The sequence below is a fragment of the Balaenoptera musculus genome, chromosome 18 (assembly GCF_009873245.2).
Source record: "Balaenoptera musculus isolate JJ_BM4_2016_0621 chromosome 18, mBalMus1.pri.v3, whole genome shotgun sequence".
Taxonomy (NCBI): Eukaryota; Metazoa; Chordata; class Mammalia; order Artiodactyla; family Balaenopteridae; genus Balaenoptera; species Balaenoptera musculus.
The window spans coordinates 4,107,746-4,129,003 of record NC_045802.1 but is presented as its reverse complement, the minus strand read 5'-3'; the positions used below and the strand labels follow the sequence as shown (position 1 = coordinate 4,129,003).

At 38.2% G+C, this 21,258-nt stretch overlaps 1 protein-coding gene across 1 annotated transcript in view; it reads left to right on the top strand.

The window, feature by feature from the left end:
- LOC118884006 (phospholipid-transporting ATPase IB-like) overlaps positions 1 to 21,258 on the top strand; it is a 99,309-nt gene that overhangs the window by 54,031 nt on the left and 24,020 nt on the right. Inside the window, exons 19-20 of the mRNA XM_036831265.1 lie at positions 7,477 to 7,599; positions 8,796 to 8,874. The gene's annotated coding sequence lies outside the window, so the exon portion shown is untranslated. The remainder of the gene's footprint in view (positions 1 to 7,476; positions 7,600 to 8,795; positions 8,875 to 21,258) is intronic.

The following is a 21,258-nucleotide window of genomic DNA, read 5'->3' as shown; positions in this document are numbered from 1 at the left end:
TTCCCCACAGTTCTGCCAGCTGAGGTGTACCTCCTCTTGCCACTATTTAAAATATACGGGTATCTTTAGGTCAACACTGACCCGGTTCACATGGCTTCCTTCTCTTTCAGCTTTGGTTCGCCTTTGTTAATGGATTTTCTGGGCAGATTTTATTTGAACGTTGGTGCATCAGCTTGTACAGCGTGGTAAGCCTTCTCCATCTCTCTCTGATGGCATGCAGAGCTGCACTGTTTGTGTCTGGGAAGTGTATCTAAGTCCCTCATCTGCATCCATGGCAGGCAGCACAAATACATATTTAAGGCCTTGTTGCTGCAACACATCCTGCAGAAGCCTAAACTCTTCACATGTGTTTTCAATCATAGCAGATCATTCTAGAGTAACTACATGACATTTGTACCCAGTGTATGTTGATAATATAATCAAAATCTCTTTAAATCTGCTTGTACAATGTTTTCATATTTTTTAAATTAATTAATTAATTTATTTATTTTTGGCTGCGTTGGGTCTTTGTTGCTGCGTGCAGGCTTCTCATTGCAGTGGCTTCTCTTGTTGCGGAGCGCGGGCTCTAGGCACACGGGCTCAGTAGTTGTGGTGCACGGGCTTAGTTGCTCCGCGGCATGTGGGATCTTCCCAGACCAGGGATCAAACCCGTGTCCCCTGAATTGGCAGGCAGATTCTTAACCACTGCGCCGCCAGGGAAGTCCCTGTTTTCATATTTTTAAGCCAAGTAAAAACTGCTGAACTCTACTTAAACCCGTTGCATTGAATATATATAATTTAGAGTTATCTATCTTTGTGTCTATATGTGTATGTGTATATGTTTATAGTGTAATTCCATGTCTTTTTAAGCCTCTTGGTAGAAAATTTGTACTTGTGGAATATCACGCTGTGTTTGTACTAAATGATTAATTTTTATATCAAGCCTATCGTAAATACTATTTTCAATTTTAATGGAATTTTCTAACAATAAATAATCCCATACCATTACTTGAGTTATTCTGAATTCAAAAACTAGATGGAGGGACTTTCCTGGTAGCACAGTGGTTAAGAATCTGCCTGCCAATGCAGGGGACACGGGTTCAAGCCCTGGTCCGGGAGGATCCCACATGCTGTGGGGCAGCTAAGCCCATGCGCCACAACTACTGAGCCTGTGCTCTAGAGCCCGTGAGTCACAACTACTGAGGCCGCGTGCCACAACTACTGAAGCCCACGTGCCTAGATCCTGTGTTCCACAAGAGAAGCCACCGCAATGAGAAGCCCGCGCACCACACCGAAGAGTAGCCCCTGCTCGCTGCAACTAGAGAAAAGCCCGCATGCAGCATTGAAGACCCAATGCAGCCAAAAATAAATAAAACTTAAAAAAAAAAAAAACAACTAGATGGAAATTAAATAGTAAGGCTAACTGGCTTATTACCCACATCACCTTTTCATTTTTGTTTTGTTTTACTTTTTTTGTATTATTATTCCACCTAAGGGTTAGAAGTTAGGAAACCTGGCATAAAAATTAGGTTCCCAGCAAGCATATCATGACCTCTCTCCTGCACTGCATTATCGCAATCACATTATACTCTGCATGCTCTGTGCCCTAACTCCTAAAAGTCTGTCTTCTAGGAGCTTAAATTCCAACAGACAGAAGTCACTGAATAGAAGTCATTGGGTGCCCAATAGTACAAAAATGTCTAGGGCTATGAATATTTACAGTCGTGTGTGTGCCAATGCCGGGGTGTATTTGGCTAGAGCACTATACCAGGGAAGCTGAGGTCCTACGTAAAGTTGTCTCTGCCAGGCTCTTGGTCGCAGAGGACAATACTCATAAACTTTCTTTGAAGTTTCATTAGAGACAGGAGTAGGGAGTGGCAGTGTCTCTCTTCTGGGTTAGAAAAGTCACTATGAATGTATTAGCCACAGCTATTGATCAGTGGAATCTTATTTTTTTTAATAAAGGAAAACATAGATGCTGGCATTTTTATAAGCAGCAAATGGGACTACAGTGGGAAACATAATTATGGACAATTGAGGATAAAATACAATGATATGCTTATTAAATATATATTGACATACTAAATCTCATCCCATTACAAGTATATTTTACAGATGAAAAAGAAAATGAGGACCAGGACATTTCAAATAGTTACTGGCAATGCCAGAGATAGACTCTGTCTACTTATCTGATAACTAAATTTGAATGAGTTGTCACACTACTTCTAGAGGTTATACATTATTTCTGCTACACTGCTCATGCATGACTAACTGCTATCAGAATTACCCTCCTACCAGAAAAAAACTAGAATACCAGAAAAATACCAGTTTTCAGGCATTAGACACCAGGCTGCTCATTGCTGTGATCTCTGAGAGCAGGCCTATTTTTAGGCCACAGTGAAGAAAGATGGGCCCAAAAGAAAGCCCACCTGTCTTACTGAATTGAAGATACAGACGTTGGAATTCAGTGGGCCAAGAGGGCTAGAATTTGCCAGATGGAGTATCAGAGACAGACAAATTGTACTGAGAGATGGAGAGAGAGAAAAAGAGGTGCAGACACAGAGAAATATAGAGACAGAGTGTTTCTGGAAATCTGTGGAGAGCCCCCTTGAGCCTTTGGCTGATGATTTATCTGTATGTGCATGAGGAAAGTCTGCCCAAAGCTAAGGAAAAAACCACCAGAAAGCAGTAAGCTAGACTCCTGGAGCTCATTCAGGGCTGGGAACAGTTTGTATTCCTATCAGCCAGTTTGGGAAGACTTACTACACAGGACATTGGGGAAATTCCTTAAATTAGTCACACTTTTAAAAATAAGGATGAATTAATCCCATGATAAACACTATTCTGGACCCATCATAACGAGACTTAAAAGCATGCCTCAAAAGTATTAAACTGATTTGCAAGTCACTTACCTGCATGTTAGAACACAGGCAAACAATTTTTTTTTAATTTTTAATTTTAACAAATTGAATAAAGATTCTTTAAATTCTATAGTGCTTTACAATTTTCAAAAGTTTCACACACATGATTTCACATAATCCAATAATAACCCCTTTTTTCCCTACTCCCATATTGCCCCTACCCACTTCCCTCTCCCCACTGGTAAATACTAGTTTGTTCTCTATATCTGTGAGTCTGCTTCTTTTTTGTTCTATTCACTAGTTTGTTGTATTTTTCAGATTTCACATATAAGTGATATCATACAGTATCTGTCTTTTTCTGTCTGACTTATTTCACTTAAGATGATGCCCTCCAAGCTCATCCATGTTGCTGCAAATGGCAAAATTTCATTATTTTTTATGGCTGAGTAGTATTCCATTGTGCGTGTGTGTGTGTATGTGTGTGTATATTCAAATATATATGTATACGTATATTGGGTTGGCCAAAAAGTTCATTCGGTTTTAAGTAAAAAGATACATTTTTCATTTTCACCAAGAACCTTATTGAATAACATATTCGTTAACCAAATGAACTTTTTGGCCAACCCAATATATATATATACCACATCTTCTTCATTCATTCATCTGTTGATGGACACTTAGGTTGCTTCCATGCTTTGGCAATTGTTAATAATGCTGCTATGAACATTGGGGTGCATGTATTTTTTCAAATTACTGTTTTTGGTTTTTTTCAGATATATACCCAGGTGTGGAATTGCTGGGTCATATGGTAGTTCTATTTTTAGTTTTTTGAGAAACCTCCATACTGTTTTCCACAGTGGCTGCACCAGTTTACATTCCCACCAACACTGTATGAGCGTTCCCTTTTCTCTGCATCCTTGCCAACGTTTGTTATTTGTGTTCTTTTTAATGACAGCCATTCTGACAGGTGTGAGGTGATATCTTTTTTTTTTTATCATCATCCAGAGATAACCTCTTTTTAAAATTTATTTATTTTATTTTGTTTTTTTTGGCTGCGTTGGGTCTTCGTTGCAGCGCGCAGGCTTCTTATTGCGGTAGCTTCTCTTGTTGTGGGGCACGGGCTCTAGGCACATGGGCTTCAGTAGTTGTAGCATGAGGACTTGGTAGTTGTGGCACACGGGCTTAGTTGCTCCATGGCATGTGGGATCCTCCCAGACCAGGGATCAAACCCGTGTCCCCTGAATTGGCAGGCAGATTCTTAACCACTGCGCCACCAGGGAAGTCCCGTGAGATGATATCTTATTGTGGTTTTGATTTGCATTTCCCTGATGATTAGTGATGTTGAGTATCTTTTCATGTGCCTATTGGCCATCTGCATTTCATCTTTGGAAAAATGTCTGTTTGGTTCTTCTGCCCATTTTAAAATCAGGTTGTTTGTTTTTTTGATGCTGAGCCATATGAGCTGTTTATATACGTTGGATATTAACCCCTTATCAGTCTTATCATTTGCAAATATCTTCTCCCATTTGGTAGGTTGTCTTTTCATTTTGTTGATGGTTTCTTTTGTTGCCCAAAGCTTTTAAGTTTGAATAGGTCTCATTTGTTTGTTTTTGCTTTTGTTTCCTTTGCCTTAGGAGACAGATCCAAAAAAATATTGCTGCAATTTATGTCACAGTGCGTTCTGCCTGTGTTTTCTGCTAGGAGTTTAATATCAATAGTATCCCATTTTATATTTAGGTCTTTAATCCATTTTGAGTTTATTTTTGTTTATGGTGTTAGAGAATGTTCTAATCTCATTGTTTTACATGTAGCTGTCCAGTTTTCCCAGCATCACTTACTGAAGAGACTGTCTTTTCTCCACTGTATATTCTTGCCTTCTTTGTCATAGATTGACCATAAGTGTATGGGTTTATTTCTGGGCTCTCTATTCTGTTCCATTGATCTATGTTTCTGTTTTTGTGCCAGTACCATACTGTTTTGATCACTGTAACTTTGTAATATAGTCTGAAGCCAGGGAGCATGATTCCTCCAGCTCTGATCTTTCTCAAGACTGTTTTGGCAATTCGGGGTCTTTTGTGTTTCCATACACCTCTTAAAATTATTTGTTCTAGTTCTGTGAAAAATACCATTGGTATTTTGACAGAGATTGCATTGAATCTGTAGATAGGCAAACAGTTTTTAAAGAACAAAATTAAGCATTCAGTAACACAAAATTCACCATGTTTCTGCATCCACTAAAGGATATCAGGCATATGAAGAAATAGGTAAATAAGATCCATAAAAGGTCAAAAATAAATCAGTAAGAGCAGGTCCAGAAATTATAAGATGATGGAATTAGTAGATAAGGACCTTATGAGCATGTTCAAGGATATAAAGGAAAACATGAATATAATGAGGAAAAAAATGGAGATATAGAAAAGAAACAAATAGAACTTTATGCTTAAAAATTCAGTATCTGAAATGAACATTTTTCTGGATGGGATTAAGAGTAGATTAGAAAGTTCAGGGAAAAAATTACTAAATATGAAGACACAGCAATAGAGAAGCCCAGAGAGAAAAATCAGAAAAAGTTAACAGAGCCTCACTTTCCTCTGGTACAATATTAAGCATTCTAATTTTCATAAACTTGGAGTTTCAAAAGAAAGAAGGTAAAGGAATAATATTTGAAGAAATAATGGTTGAAAGTGTCAAATTTGATGAAAACTGTAAACTCACAGATCTAAGAATCTCAACAATCTCTTCTCAAGAAGAATAAACCTAAAGAAAGACACAGAAATCTTCTTCATAACCAAATTGCTAAACATCAGTGATCAAGAGAATAATCTTTAAATCAGCCAGATAAAAAGCAAGCATTACATACAGAAGATAAATCTAAGAATAAAAGCAGATTTCTCATTGGAAACCATTTAGCATAGAGGACAATGGAATATCTTTAAAGATCTGAAAGAAAAGAAATCCATTAACCCAAAATTCTATACCCAGCAAAAATGTCTTTTGAAAATTAAGGTGAAATAAAAACTAATTCAAACCAAGAAAACAGAAAATTCATCACCAGAAGACCTATAATACTTGTAATGTTAGAGGAAGCTCTTCAGGCAAAAGAAGAAGTATACCAGAAAGAGATCTGGGTCTGTCCAAAGCAATGTAAAGCAACAGAAGTGTTAATTATGTGGGCATTCATAAGAGACCCTCCCACCCCGTTTTCAATCATGTTAACAGACATTTGGCTATTTAAAGCAAAATGTATTATAGGGCTTATAACTACAGCACAATATAGATTGATAACTCTAGGTATCTATCTATAGTTACAGGTAGGTATCTATAGCACAATGAATGGGAGGGAGGAACTGGAGTATATTATTATTTGAATTTTATGATACATTGCATATGTTTACAGTAAATTTTTAAAGAACAACTTAAAAAAAACCAAGAAAACAAGAAAGGTATAACTAGTAAGCCAATAGTGGAGATAAAAGAAAATCTTAAAAATATTCAGTTAATCCAAAAGAAGTCAAGAAATGAGGTAAAGAGGAAGAATAAATGCAACAAATAGAAAAAAATAGGAAGATGGTAGATTTAAATCCAGCCATATTTACAATTACATTGACTACAGGTGTTCTAAATACTCCAGTTAAAAGGCAGAGACTGTCAGATTAAAAAATCAAGACACAACTCTATGACTTCCACAAAAAAACCTACTTTAAATATAAAGACACCAATAGGTCAAAAGGAAAAAGATGAAAAGGGTTTACCATGTAGATTCTAATCAAAAGAAAGCTGGAGTGGCTATATTAATTACACAAATAACAGCCTTTAGAAAAAGAAATATGGCTAATAATGAAGATGGACATTTCTTAATTTTAAAGGGGTTAATTTATCAATAACACATTAGATTCCTAAATATGTAAAGTGTCTAATAACATAGCTTATTAGAACTTATTAGAAATGAAGCAGAATTTGATACAATTAAATGACAAATTAAGTAAATTGACAATGACAGTCAAAGTTTTAAATACTCCTTTCTGTAGTTGATAGAAACTATAGATGAAAATTCAGAAAGGGTATAGAAGGTTTGAACACTTTTATAACAAACTGGCCCTAACTGACATTTATATAAAACTACCCAACAACAGCAGAATACACCTTCTTCTCAAATGAATATGGGACATTCACCAAAATAGACCACATACTGGGCAATAAAACAAGTCTTAATAAATTCAGAAGGATGAAAATCATATAGAATATGTTCTCTGATCCCAGGAATTTAAACTAGAAACCAATAACAGCAATAGATTAGGGAAAACCTCACATATTTTAAAATTAAAAAACATGCTTCTAAATACACTGTTGAATCAAAGGATTGGATCAATCAGAAAAATTAAGTCATGATTTGGTAGATCTGTTCCAATCTATGTGTCTCAATAATGACTTCTTTGTAAGTAACTTTTGTTTTTAAATAGTTTATGACTTACCAGAAGTTTGCAAAATTAGTTTTGTGTACCCTTCACCCAGCTTCCCCCACAGTGGTACTTTAATAATTGCAGTACGTTATCAAAGCCAGGAAAATGACATTGCACGATACTAACTCAGATACAGACTGAAAGCTCTTTTTAATAGAGTCTTGTTTCCTATGTAGATTTTCACATCACTGCCACCTATTACTCTGGGAATCTTTGAACAGTGTTGCAGTCAGGAGAGCCTGCTTAGGTATCCACAACTCTACACAATTTCTCAGACAGGTGATATTTTCAATATAAAGGTAAGCAGAAAATTATTGTAGGTCTTTCATCTCAACTTCCCTCCAAAATGTACTTTTGTCTCTTCCCTTTCTGCTGCTTTAGGAAAAATAATAAAAAAACACAAGGAATGCAGCCCTATGCCATGTTTTTATGTACTCTACCCAACATTCCATGAATCCTGAGGTTTTCCAATTTGGTAGTAGCTTTGTTTTTGAACCAGTTTCTTACATTCTTTCCTAAAATCTGCTTTACTACAGGAAATTTGAGTCACAGGCCAAATATGTTTTTTCCACATTCTCTTCTTCTCTAGTCCTTTATCTGTTAGTCTTCCTGGCAAGCATGAAAAAAAAAAAAAAAAACTGGTATATTTAGAATTGAATGAACAAAGACTTGTTTTTGTTATTGTTCTATCATTTCCCAACCAATGTGCACCCTTGTTTGATTGATCCCATAGATTTTATATTGAGATTTCCTTTAAGAAAATTGTGCAGGCATACCTTGTTTTATCGCACTTTGTAGATACTGTGTTTCTTACAAATTGAAGGTTTGTGGCAACCCTGCATTGTCAGATGATGGTTAGCATTTTAATTAATGTGTGTACATTGTTTTTTTTTTAGACATAATGCTATTGTACACTTAATAGACTACAGTATAGTATAAACATAACTTTTATATGTACTGGGAAACTAAAAATTCATGTGACTCACTTTATTGCAATATTTGCTTTATTGTGGTGGTCTGGAACCAAACCTGCAGTATCTCTGAGGTATGCCTGTATATGGGGTATTAAAAATTATTTCAACCAGAGTCAGGGCGTAGATGTAAAGGTACAGAGTGTATCATGTAAAATCTGGTATTAAATTATATTTAAAGTACTATAATTTAAAGATTGAAAGTATTTTTATTATTTCTTTAAAAAATTCCTTCTGGTTCTCTTTTGCTGGATAATTTAAGTCTTTATATGTTTTTATAATAAATATACTATCTTTGAGTTCTACACATTTATATTTAATAAATTTGTTTTTCAAATAATATCATACTGTAATTTCACAGTCATTTCTTTTAAGAGGAGAATAAAGAAATAGAAATTTTCAGTCTCCAGGAAGACATTTTAGCTTTGTAACTGTTTCACCCAGCAAATATATTTTATAATGTCACATATTTTTAGATTTAGACCAGGGTACTATCTTGACTTTCTTGCTTTGTTTTCTTTTAGGTGCTTTGGATTCAATGTATAAATGCTTTGGTCCATTCCTTCATTCTCTTCTGGTTGCCCACAAAAATGCTGGAACATGGTAAAAATTCAAATATTCAGCAAAGAACATGTTATTCTCAACGTGGGGGGTGTGTGTGTCAATGTTTCTGTGTGTGTGTGTGTGTGTGTGTTTGTGTGTGTGTGTCTCTACAGAAAGAACTGAAGAACGAAATGGGATTAAAAATATATTTAGATATGTATTCACCTAAATCTAATAGTATAATCTAAATAGCAGAGTGTAGTTTGAACATTTAACAGATGGCCTTTAGAGACCATTCTCTTTGCCTCTGACATGTATAAATTGTGATTAGTGCTTTTATTGTTAATTTTTAATAAATATTTGAGATACTATGTGCTTTGTGATAGAAAGCACAACAGTTCTAATGGGTCATAGATTCCCTCTGTTAGTTTGAAATTTATGTCTACTTTATGTATTGTTTTCATTTCTCAAACTGCATGCTTCAATTTAAACTGTAGCACTAGTCCAACAAGATTATATAGAAATTTAACCTTCTATTTCATTATTGGACTAAGTCTCCTTTTCCTGACCTACAGTTTTCAAAATAACATTATGTGTGAAGTTTTTTGCCAAACTAATTTGTGTATAGTCCATCCAGAAGTAGGAGATACATTTATCAAGTATGTTACTGGTGTGTAATGCACTCATAGCCACAAATTAAGATGTGAAATATAATTATTTTCCTTTAACCAGCTTTAATTTTTATTGGATATTATTAGCAACATGTCCTAATCTTGGACATCTTTTTTTAGTTGAGTTTTGGTTGTGTGTGTTTATGTTCATTTGTATTTAAAGGAGTAAATCTGCCATTATATTGCAAAAGGCTTTCCTTTTAAAACAAATGGGCAGGGCTTCCCTGGTGGCGCAGTGGTTGAGAATCCGCCTGCCAATGCAGGAGACACGGGTTCCAGCCCTGGTCCAGGAAGATCCCACATGCCGCAGAGCAACTAAGCCCGTGAGCCACAACTACTGAGCCTGTGCACTACAGCCTGTGAGCCACAACTACTGAAGCCTGCGTGCCACAACTACTGAAGCCCAAGCACCTAGAGCCTGTGCTCCTCAACAAGAGAAGCCACAGCAATGAGAAGCCCGCGCAGCGCAACGAAGAGTAGCCCCTGCTTACCGCAACTAGAGAAAGCCTGCGCACAGCAACGAAGACCCAATGCAACCAAAAATAAATTAATTAATTAACTAATTTAAAAAAAACAACAACAAATAGGCAAATTTTCAAATGATAACAACTAATATAGCAAAGTCACACATTTACAAAGAGTCAGTTCCATTTCCAGAATGGCAGTGTCAGGAGCTCCTTGGATGTGCTCCTCACCCCCCAAAACACAAAGCTGCAAAACTATAAAAACACAACACTGTAAATTCTCTGAAAATTATCCAAAAGACAAGGAAGAAACATTTATTCATCAATCTACTAAAACTCAGTAAGAACATCAAGAATCTGTGGCATTTGAGCCATGACCCACTCCTTCCCTGCCCCATCATAGCCTGGCTGGATGGAAGCTCCACTTCAGGCAGGGGTGGGCAGGAATATGGTACTACTGCTGCCCTCGGTTCTCAATCAAGGGTTACCATCTCACAGGAAGGGCAGGCCACTAGCATTTCTCATCCCTTCCAACTCTGGATTGAAGAGGCTGGATTTCTGAAGGGTGTGGCCAGGAAGCTAGAGCTCCATTTTTCCAGCCAACTTATATTCATAGGACAGAGTTTCAACCCTATGCATGACAAGCCAAGAGTACTGGGGCCCTGGTCACTCTCACCACAACTCACTTGTAGGGCAGAGAATCTCCAAGAGATTTCTGGGAGAATCAAGCCAAGAAGACTAGTGGCCTTGTGCTAGACCACTAGCACAACAGCACTGGGTCTGGGACTTCCCTGGTGGTGCCATGGTTAAGAATCTGCCTGCCATTTCAGGGGACACGGGTTCGATCCCTGGTCCGGGAGGATCCCACATGCCATGGAGCAACTAAGCCTCTGCGCCACAACTACTGAGCCTGTGCGCTAGAGCCTGTGAGCCACAACTACTGAGTGCACGCCCCTAGAGCCCGTGGTCTGCAAGAGAAGCCACCACAATGAGAAGCGCACACACTGCAACGAAGAGTAGCCCCCGCTCACCACAGCTAGAGAAAGCCCACATGCAGCAACGAAGACCCAGTGCAGCCAAAAATAAATCAAAAAAAAAAGAGTACTGGGTCTAAGGTTTTGCCTATTATGAGAGGAAAAAGAGCTCCAAAGCTCTTCTCCAAAGAAAATGACGTTATTAGAAACAGTGGGGGGAAGTTCAAATCTAAGGATACTCTCAAAAACAATAACCCTTCTTCATTAAGAGCAACAAGTTAATCATAGGCCAACTAATTTACCAGAGAGAACCAGGGAAAGAGACAGACAAAAAGAGCCCTCCTGAGGTGAGAACAAACCTCAAAGACTAGTCTCAAAACTGTCTCTGCCTGAATTTCACTGGATCAGACTGATGTGCAATTTATGCCCCAGGGTATCATTAAAAGCAATAGAGCAATCTGCCAATAATTATTGGAGCCTAACACCTGGTATAATGTCAAGAGTCAGCTTAACAGAGAAATCAGGGGGAAAGACAGTCAAGAAAGTCCTGCTGTGGACTTCCCTGGTGGTCCAGTGGTTAAGAGTCTGCCTGCCAATGCAGGGGACATGGGTTCCATCCCTGGTCTGGGAAGATCCCACATGCTGTGGAGCAACTAAGCCCATGTGCCACAACTACTGAGCCTGCATGCTCTAGAGCCCTCATGCTGCAACTACTGAGCCCACATGCTGCAACTACTGAAGCCTGTGCACCCTAGAGCCCCTGCTCCACAACAAGAGAAGCCACCGCAATGAGAGGCCCACACACTGCAATGAAGAGTAGCCCCTGCTTGCCACAACTAGAGAAAGCCTGCACGCAGCTACGAAGACCCAGCACAACCAAAAATAAATAAATAATAATAATTTAAAAAAAAGAGAGTCCCACTAAAATCAAGGCAACTGTGTGGTTGCTCAAGGCTGCACTTTCCAAGGAGCAACACTGAGGTCTCACACTATGGGGGAAATAGATTTCACTAAAAAAGCCTAGCCAAATCATGAAACAAATAAAAATGCTTCAACAATAAGTACAAGCTTTAAAGGAGGAGGAGAGGAAACAGTATTCAGAGCAGCTATAATATATTATGTAAAATGTCTAGTTTTTAACTACAGAAAAAAAAGAAAAATGAAACATGCAAAGAAACAGAACTGTGTGACCCTTACACAGGAGAAAAAAGCAGGCAACAGAAACTGCCTGTGAGAGGGCCCAGATGTCAGATTTCACAAAGAGTTTGAAGTAGCTGTTATAAATATGTCCAAAGAACTAAAAGAAACCATGTTTGAAGGTATGAAGGCAATGGCACATCAAATAGAGATTATCAATAAAGAGATAGGAATATAATAAAGAACCAAATGAAAATCCTGGAGTTAAAAAGTACCAAAGTGAAAAATGTGTTAAAGAGGCTCAGCAGTAGATTTGAACTGGAAGAAAAAAGGGTAGCAAACTTGAAGTTAGATCAATAGAGAATACGTAATTTGAAGACCAGAGAAAAAAATAGAGTGAAGAAAATTTAACAGAGCCTCAGAGAATGTGAGAATCCTTTAAACACACCAACATAAGCACAATGGGAGTACCAGAACTAGAGGAGAAAAACAGTGAAGCAGAAAAAAATTCAAGGAAATAATAGCTGAAAAGTGTCAAATTAGCTGAGAAACATTAAGCCACACATCCAAGAAACCCAATTAACTCCAAGTGAGATAAATACTAAGAGATTCACACCCAGACACACTGAAGCAAAAATGTTGAAAGCCAAAAACGATGGAAAAATATTGAAAGCAGCAAAAGAAAAATGACTCATCCATACAAAGGAACTCCAATGAGAATAACAGATGATTTCTTTTTGGAAAAGATGGAGGCCAGAATATAGTGGGATGACACAAATGCCGAAAGAAAAAAAAAAACACCTGTCAGCCAAGAATCTTAGCTCAGTAAAATAATCTTTCAAAAATGAAGGCAAAATAAAGATACTACCAGATAAACAGAAAAATGAGAAAATTTGATGCTAGAATACACACCTTTATAAGAGATACTAAAGGAAGTTCTTCAGGTTAAAAGCAAGTAAAATACGTATGAATAAATTTAACAAAAGAAGTGTAAAATTCATACTTTGAAAATTACAACACATTGTTGAAAGAAATTAAAGAAGGCTTAAGTGAATGTAAAGACATCCCATGTTTAAGAATTAGAAGACAATATTGTTAAACTGGCAATACTCCTCAAATCAGTTTAAAGGTCCAATGCAATTCTTCTCTAAGTCCCAGCTGACTTCTTTGCAGAGATGTACAAGCTGATTCTAAAATTGATATGGAAATGCAAGGGATCCAGAATAGCCAAAACCTTGTCAAAGAAGACCAAGTTGGAAGACTCACACTTCTTGATTTCAAAACTTACTGCATAGCTACAGTAAGACAGTGGTACTGGCATAAAGATAGAAATACATAGCTAAATGAATAAAATTGAGAAAGAAGCCTTCAAATTTATGATTAATTGATATTTACAAGGGTGCCAATGCCATTAACTGGGAGGCAGGGAAGAACAGTCTTTTCAACAAATGCTTCTGAGACAACTGGATATCCATGTGCAAAAGAGTGAATTTGGGCTCCTACCTCACATCAAACTCACAGATGAAGTCAAAATGGATCATAGAACTAAATGTAAGAGCAAATAAACCTCTTAGAAGAAAGTATTGCATTAAATTTTTCTGACCTGGGTTAGGCAAAGACTTCTTGGATACAACACCAAAAATAGAAGCAACACAAGAATAAATAACTAAATCTTACTTCATCAAAATAAAAAACTTTTGTGCATCAAAAGATACCATCAAGAAAATGAAAATATTGAATACAAACCACAGAATGGAGCAAAGCATTTGCAAGTTATGAATAACAAAGGATTTGTATCCAGAGTATGTAGAGAACATTTACAACTCAACAAAAAAAGACTATGATCCAATTTTTTAAAATGTGCAAAGGATTTTAATAGACATTTCTCCAAAAAGATATACAAATAACTAATAAACATATGCTCAACATCATTAATATTTAAACAAAAGCAAATTAAAACGACGAGATACTACTTCACACCCATTAAGATGGCTCAAATCAAAATGACAGATATCAACAAGCATTGACAAGGAAGTGGGGAAATTGGAACCCTCGTGCACTGCTGACCGGAATGTAACATGGTGTAGCTGCTTTGGGAAACAGTCTGGCATTTCCTTTAATGGTTAAGTATAGAGTTACCATATGATCCAGGAATCCCACTCCTAGGTATATGTCCAAGGGAAATGAAAATCTATGTCCACACAAAAACTTATAAACCAGTGTTTATAGCAGCCTTATTCATAGTAGCCCAAGTGCTCATTATCAATGAATGGGTAAATAAAATGTGCTATATCCATATAATGGAATAGTGTTTGTTAATAGAAAGAAATAAAGTACTGATTGTGCTACAACAGTGACACATCTTGAAAACATTATACTAAGTAAGAGAATCCAGTCGCAAGGAGCATATATTGTGTGAGTCCATTTATATGAAATGTCCAGAACAGACAAATATATAGGAATAGAAAGTAGATTAGTGGTTGCCTAGGGCTGGGAGAATGAAGGGACTGGGAGGGGACACCTAAGGGGTCCAGGGTTTCTTTTTGAGGGTAATGAAAGTGTTCTAAAATTGATTATGGTGATAGTTAACACAACTCTGTCAAAATACTAAAAGCCATTGAATTGTACATTTTAAATGTGTGGATTGTATGATATGTAAATTATATCTCAATAAAGCTGTTTTTAAAAGTTAATGAAATAGGGCTTCCCTGGTGGCGCAGTGGTTGAGAGTCTGCCTGCCGATGCAGGGGATGCGGGTTCGAGCCCTGGTCTGGGAAGATCCCACGTGCTGCGGAGCAACTAGGCCCGTGAGCCACAGCTACTGAGCCTGCGCGTCTGGAACCTGTGCTCCGCAACAAGAGAGGCCGCGATAGTGAGAGGCCCGCGCACCGCGATGAAGAGTGGCCCCCGCTTGCCACAACTGGAGAAAGCCCTCGCACAGAAACGAAGACCCAACACAGCCAAGAATGAATAAATAAATTAAAAAAAAAAAAAAAAGTTAATGAAATATAAATGGCAAAAAATATAAGAAAGATACACAACATCTCAGTAATCAGGCAATGAGAAGACATCTAATGCCACCATACTGGCAAAGTTCATATACCTGATAATATCTGTGGAGTGACCAGGTGTCCCATCCACTGCATACAGTTTTATGTCAGTTTTGTAGAAGTTATAATAAGCATATATATTGTTTTGGGATACATACCTATTTGCTAAAATTATAAAATAAAGCATGAGAATGATTAACACACACATTTTTTAAAAAAGGTAATGAAGACAACTTTGTAATATACCAAGTAGTACAGAGAAAAGAAGGCTCAACATACAATAAGTAGAATATATTTGGGAATCATAGATTATCTTCAAAATATATAAAGGAATATAAACGGTTGTGGTGAGAATGGGTCCAAATCCAGAACCAGAAATACCACGATTTTATTGAATTTTATTATTTTGCAGAAGTTATCGTTAAATGACAAGCGTTCAGTCAGCTAATTCTTTATAAAAATGTTCATTTTTTATTCTTTTTTCCTTAAGATTCAAAAATCTTAGTCTTCTTTTAAAAATATTCATTTTTTTTCCTTAAGATTAAAAAATTTCTTTAAAAAATATTTAAAATATTTCAGTCTTCCCTCAACACACCACACACACAGAAAACACCCTCAGATTCTCTATAAGGAATAAACAATTACTGATTATTTGTGCTTCCTGGGTGGGAAGGAGGACTAATGGATAAAATGCTCTTTGCAAATTTCCTTAAAAGTTTATGGGACTGAATTCTTTATCCACATCACCTGGTGTGTTGTTTTGGCACTAATAATACATGTTTAAATTTAATTTAAAGATGCTTTGTACATAATAGGCAAGCAAACAACTTAAACACAAAATATCATTCATCACCATGAAGTTACATGACATGAGGACCTGGGTTTCCAGGCTCCTACTTGTAAATCCAGCCTGAATGCCTGAATGCCAACCCTAACTGACCAGGTGTACATAATCTACGTGGTGGTCTTTCCTATGTTTCAACTTGCATCACATGAAACCTATTACTGTTAAGACCCTGAAAATAAGAGTTACATAGGATCATCATCTCCATATCATTTTCTACTAGTGTTTCCAAACTTGTCTGTACACTAGAATCACCAAGAGATTTTTTAAATTCCAAAGCCTGGGCCACACCCCAAACCAACTGAACCACAATCACTGTGGTTAAGCTACAGGCATCAGTAAGTAGTTTATGAAGTTCTTCTGAAGATTCCAGTGGGCAGACAAGTTTGGGAATTGGCTCTAGTACAAGTGCTAAAGAAAAGGAGAAACAGGCAAAGAATGATGATTGTCAGTATTTAAAAAATATGCATTTAAAAAAAGATTTTAACATGCCTTATATTCTATAGTATTAATTATATTTCTGGTGATTGACAGCTAGTGAAAATATTATATTCTAAAAGGCCATTTAAAAATTATTTGGAATTTGGGATGCCTTTCTCCCTCTTAATTATAACTGTGTCACTGACCCACTCAGAGACCATTGCTTTTTAGCCTCTTTAGGCTCTCAGAGAATGAGGTGGTCAGGTGCAAGCTGCAGCTGAGTATCTCCAGTAGCTGTGCTAGTAAAGGCTCTCAGGGCAGGAAGGTAGGAAGGCAGGATGGGGGATGGGGCATAGGGGAGAGTCAAGATCTGGGCATGAGATTCCTCACAGAAAGGTCTTGGAAAGATTTTGGTGCCAAAGAAGCCAAATCATGGGGAGGCCATTTACAATTTGGATATATATAAATCAGGGACTGTAATTTTAAATGTATAATATAATTAACTGTTTCGTATCAAATAATCTTAAATTAGAAGTTTAATATGGATAAGTTCAGCCCAAAAGTTTTATGGTATATCACTTATCGTTTATGACCTCACTAAAATATTATATACTATCTCTTTGAGTTTATTTTGCATTTTTCTGATGACTAATGACACAGAGTCTCTCTTTGTGTGGTTGTTTGCCGTATGTATACCTTCTTTGAGGAAGTTTATTTTCAAACACTTGGTATTTTTTAATTGAATTGTTCTTATGGAATTGCAAGAGTTCTTTCTGGATAAAAGTCCTTTGTCATGTATGAATTGTAATTTTTTCCCCCTAATCTGTGGCTTCACTATAACTTTCTTAATATTATTTAAATTGGAAGTTTTAAATTTTAAGTCCAACTCACCAAAAATTTTTATGATCTTTGGGGACTTCCCTGGCAGTCCAGTGGTTAAGACTCTGTGCTTGCCCTGCAGGGCCACGGGTTCAACCCCTGGTCAGGGAACTAAGATCCCTCATGCCACACATTGCAGCCAACAAAAAAAATTTTTTTTATGATCTGTACTTTTCTTTTTCTCCTAAGAAATCTTTGCTTATCCAAGGTTACAAAGACTTAATGCTATTTTCTTTTAAAAGTTCTCTTTTTAAGTTTTTTATTTTTTACAAATTATTTGTACTGGTTTTTTTTTTTAATTTATTTATTATTTATTATTTATTTTTGGCTGTGTTGGGTCTTCGTTTCTGTGCAAGGGCTTTCTCCAGTTGCGGCAAGCGGGGGCCGCTCTTCATCACGATGCGCGGGCCTCTCACTATCGCGGCCTCTCTTGTTGCGGAGCACAGGCTCCAGATGCGCAGGCTCAGTAGTTGTGGCTCATGGGCCTAGTTGCTCCACGGCATATGGGATCTTCCCAGACCAGGGCTCGAACCCGTGTCCCCTGCATTGGCAGGCAGACTCCCAACCACTGCGCCACCAGGGAAGCCCTCTTTTTATGTTTAGTTTTCTGATCTACTTTGAGTTAATTTTTGTTTATGGTGCGTTGTACAGGTTGGCATTCATTTTTTGCGTATGGATGTCCAGTTGTTCCAATATCTTTTGTTGAAAAGATTATGCTTTTCCCATAGAATTACCTTGGCAACTTTGTAAAAAACAACAAAAAAAAATCCATTGAAGTTATATGTATGGGTTTATATCTGAAATCTCTATTCTGTCTCATTGAGCTATACATCTATAGCCCATATTGTTTTTATTACTGTACTTCATTTTTAAATCTTTCACCATGTAGTATATCCTCTCTGAAAAAGTTTTGGCTATTCTAGGTCCTTTGAATTTTAATATAAAATTTTAAATCAGCTGTTCAAATTCTAATAAAAATGCTGGGATTTGGGCTGGGGTTGTATTTGTAGATTAATTTGAAGAGAATTGGAGAATTGACATTTTAGCATTATCGAGTCTTCCAGCCCATGAATATAATATATTTCTCCAATTATTTAGGTTTCCTTAATTCCTCTCAAGAATGTTTTGTAGTTTCTGATATACGGTCTTTTTACATCTCTTGCCAAATTTATCCCTCAATATTCAAGTTTTGAATGGTATTTTAAAATTCAGTAATGGTATTTCTTTAAACATTTTTTAAATTTATTTTTTGGCTATGCCGTGTGGCACGTGGGATCTTAGTTCCCCGACCAGGGATCGAACGCGCACTCCCTGCAGTGTAGGCACTCAGTCTTAACCCCTGGACTGCCAGGGAAGTCCCAATAATGGTATTTTAAATGTTCCTTTTCCAATTTTTCATCATTACCATTTAAAAAAAATTTTAATTTATTTATTTGGCCTTGCCACATGGCATGCCTGCTCTTAAATCGAACCTACGCGCACTGCAGTGGAAGCAGGGAGTCTTAACCACTGGACCGCCAGGGAAGTTACTGTTACTGTTTTGAAGTACAATTTTTATAATTACCTTATAGCTTGTGACTTGCTAAATTCACTAATCATTCTCGTAGCTATTTTTTTCTTTATTAGGATTTTCTCTATATACAACCATGTTGTCTGTGAATAGAGAGGTCTGCTTCTTCCTCATTTATTTTTATTGCATTAATGCACGGGCTGGGCCATCCAGTACAGTTTTATTTACTTATTATTATTATTTATTTTATTTATTTATTTTTTGGCTGTGTTGGGTCTTGGTTGCTGTGCACGGGCTTTCTCTAGTTGCGGCGAGCGGGGACTACTCTTCATTGCAGTGCGTGGGCTTCTCATTGCGGTGGCCTCTCTTGTTGCGGAGCACAGGCTCTAGGCGCACAGGCTTCAGTAGTTGTGGCACACGGGCTCTAGAGCGCAGGCTCAGTAGTTGTGGTGCACGGGCTTTGTTGCTCCGCGGCACATGGGATCTTCCCGGACCAGGGCTCGAACCTGTGTCTCCTGCATTGGCAGGCGGATTCTCAACCACTGTGCCACCAGGGAAGCCCCAGTTTTATTTATTTTTATTTTTATTTTTTAAATTATTTTTGGCTGCGTTGGGTCTTCGTTGCTGCGTGCGGGCTTTCTCATTGCAGCAAGTGGGGGCTACTCTTCGTTGCGGTGCACAGGCTTCTCATTACGGTGGCTTCTCTTGTTGCGGAGCATGGGCTCTAGGTGCGCAGGCTTCAGTAGTTGTGGCACATGGGCTCAGTAGTTGTGGCATGTGGGCTCAGTAGCTGTGGCTCATGGGCTCTAGAGTGCAGGCTCAGTAGTCATGGCACACAGGCTTAGATGCTCTACAGCATGTGGGATCTTCCCAGACCAGAGCTTGAACCCATGTCCCCTGCATTGGCAGGCAGATTCTTAACCACTGCGCCATCAGAGAAGTCCCTACAGTTTTATTTTATTATTTATTAAAAATTATTTATTTATTTATTTATTTTTGGCTGCATTGGGTCTTCGTTGCTGCACAGGCTTTCTCTAGTTGCAGCGAGCAGGGGCTACTCTTTGTTGCAGTGCACAGGGTTCTCATTGCTGTGGCTTCACGGAGCACAGGCTCTAGGCATGTGGGCTTCAGTAGTTGGGGCTCGTGGGCTCTAGAGTGCAGGCTCAAAGTTGTGGCACACAGGCTTAGTTGCTCTGTGGCATGTGGGATCTTCCCGGACCAGGGCTTGGAGTCATTCTTAATTCCTCCTTTCCATTGCATTGGCTCTGCCATCTCATTATATTCAGTCTGGTCACTTCCCACTCACCCACGCCACTGTTGACACATGGTCTGAACCACTGTCATATGTCTACACTGCTTCAAAAACCTCTTAAGGAGTTTCCTGCTTCTACCCTTGCCCCTCAGACAGCAACCAAAGTGATGCATTAAAATTATGTCAGCACAAGCACATCAGTTTTCTGCCCCAAACCCTGCAATGGCCATCCATCGCATTCAACATAAAAGCCTGCCAGTGGCCCAGAAGACTGACTTGATCTGGATGCTGTACTTTCCTGGTGTCATCTCCTACTCTTCTCCCTCCTCCCTCATCTCACTCCAGCCTTTGTGCTCTCCTCACACTGTACCAGGAGTACTCTTGCCCCAGGGCCTTTGCACTGGCTGGCAGCTCTGCCTAGAAAGCGAATCCCTCATACATCTGTGGGGCCCCCTCCTTCACTTCCTTCAAGCCTTTGCCCAAATGTCACCTTCTCAATGAAGCCTACCCTGACCGCTCTCTTGCTACACAACCCTCACCCCTGATTCCAGTTTACTTTTTTATTTGTTCATAGCACACTCTTGGGTGCTATATGATTAACTTTTTATTGCATTCTTATTTATTATCTGTCTTCATTGCCAGACTGTAAGCTCCATGAGAACAGGATTTTTTTTGTTTCACTGATTCATTCCAAGAATGCTAAATCTAAAAACAGGAATATTTCCAGCATTATGAATTCTCTACCAAGTTTAATATTAATATTGTCTGTTGTCCCCCAACATGTTTTCAGCTTCATAAACTACCTTTCTGGGTTCTAGTTGTAAGTTTCAGTTTCAAGACTCAGACCTTTCTAGGGCCTCTCCTCTTGAATGGTGGTGGGGAAATGAAACGAGGGACTCTGGGCCACTGTTTCAGCTGCTCAGACAAGCCCCATATAAACAGGCAGGAGCCACCCAGCCCCTCAGCCAGGCTGCATCCTCCAGGACACGTTTCTCATGGAGGGCCTGGCACCGTATCAGAATCCCTGGGAGGACTTCAAAAACACACACCGATGTCCAGCCACCCACAAATCAATTGTGGCCCCAGAAAGAAGGATGTAGAAAAGGCTTCTTAAGTGGTTCTAATGCAGCCAGGTTTGCAAATTGCTCCATCAACAAGCCCTCTCCAGACTACCTGCCTCGGTCACTGGCCTGGCTGACATGGCCAGTGTATCCCAGTCCGGTGGGAGTTTTGATTTCTGTCA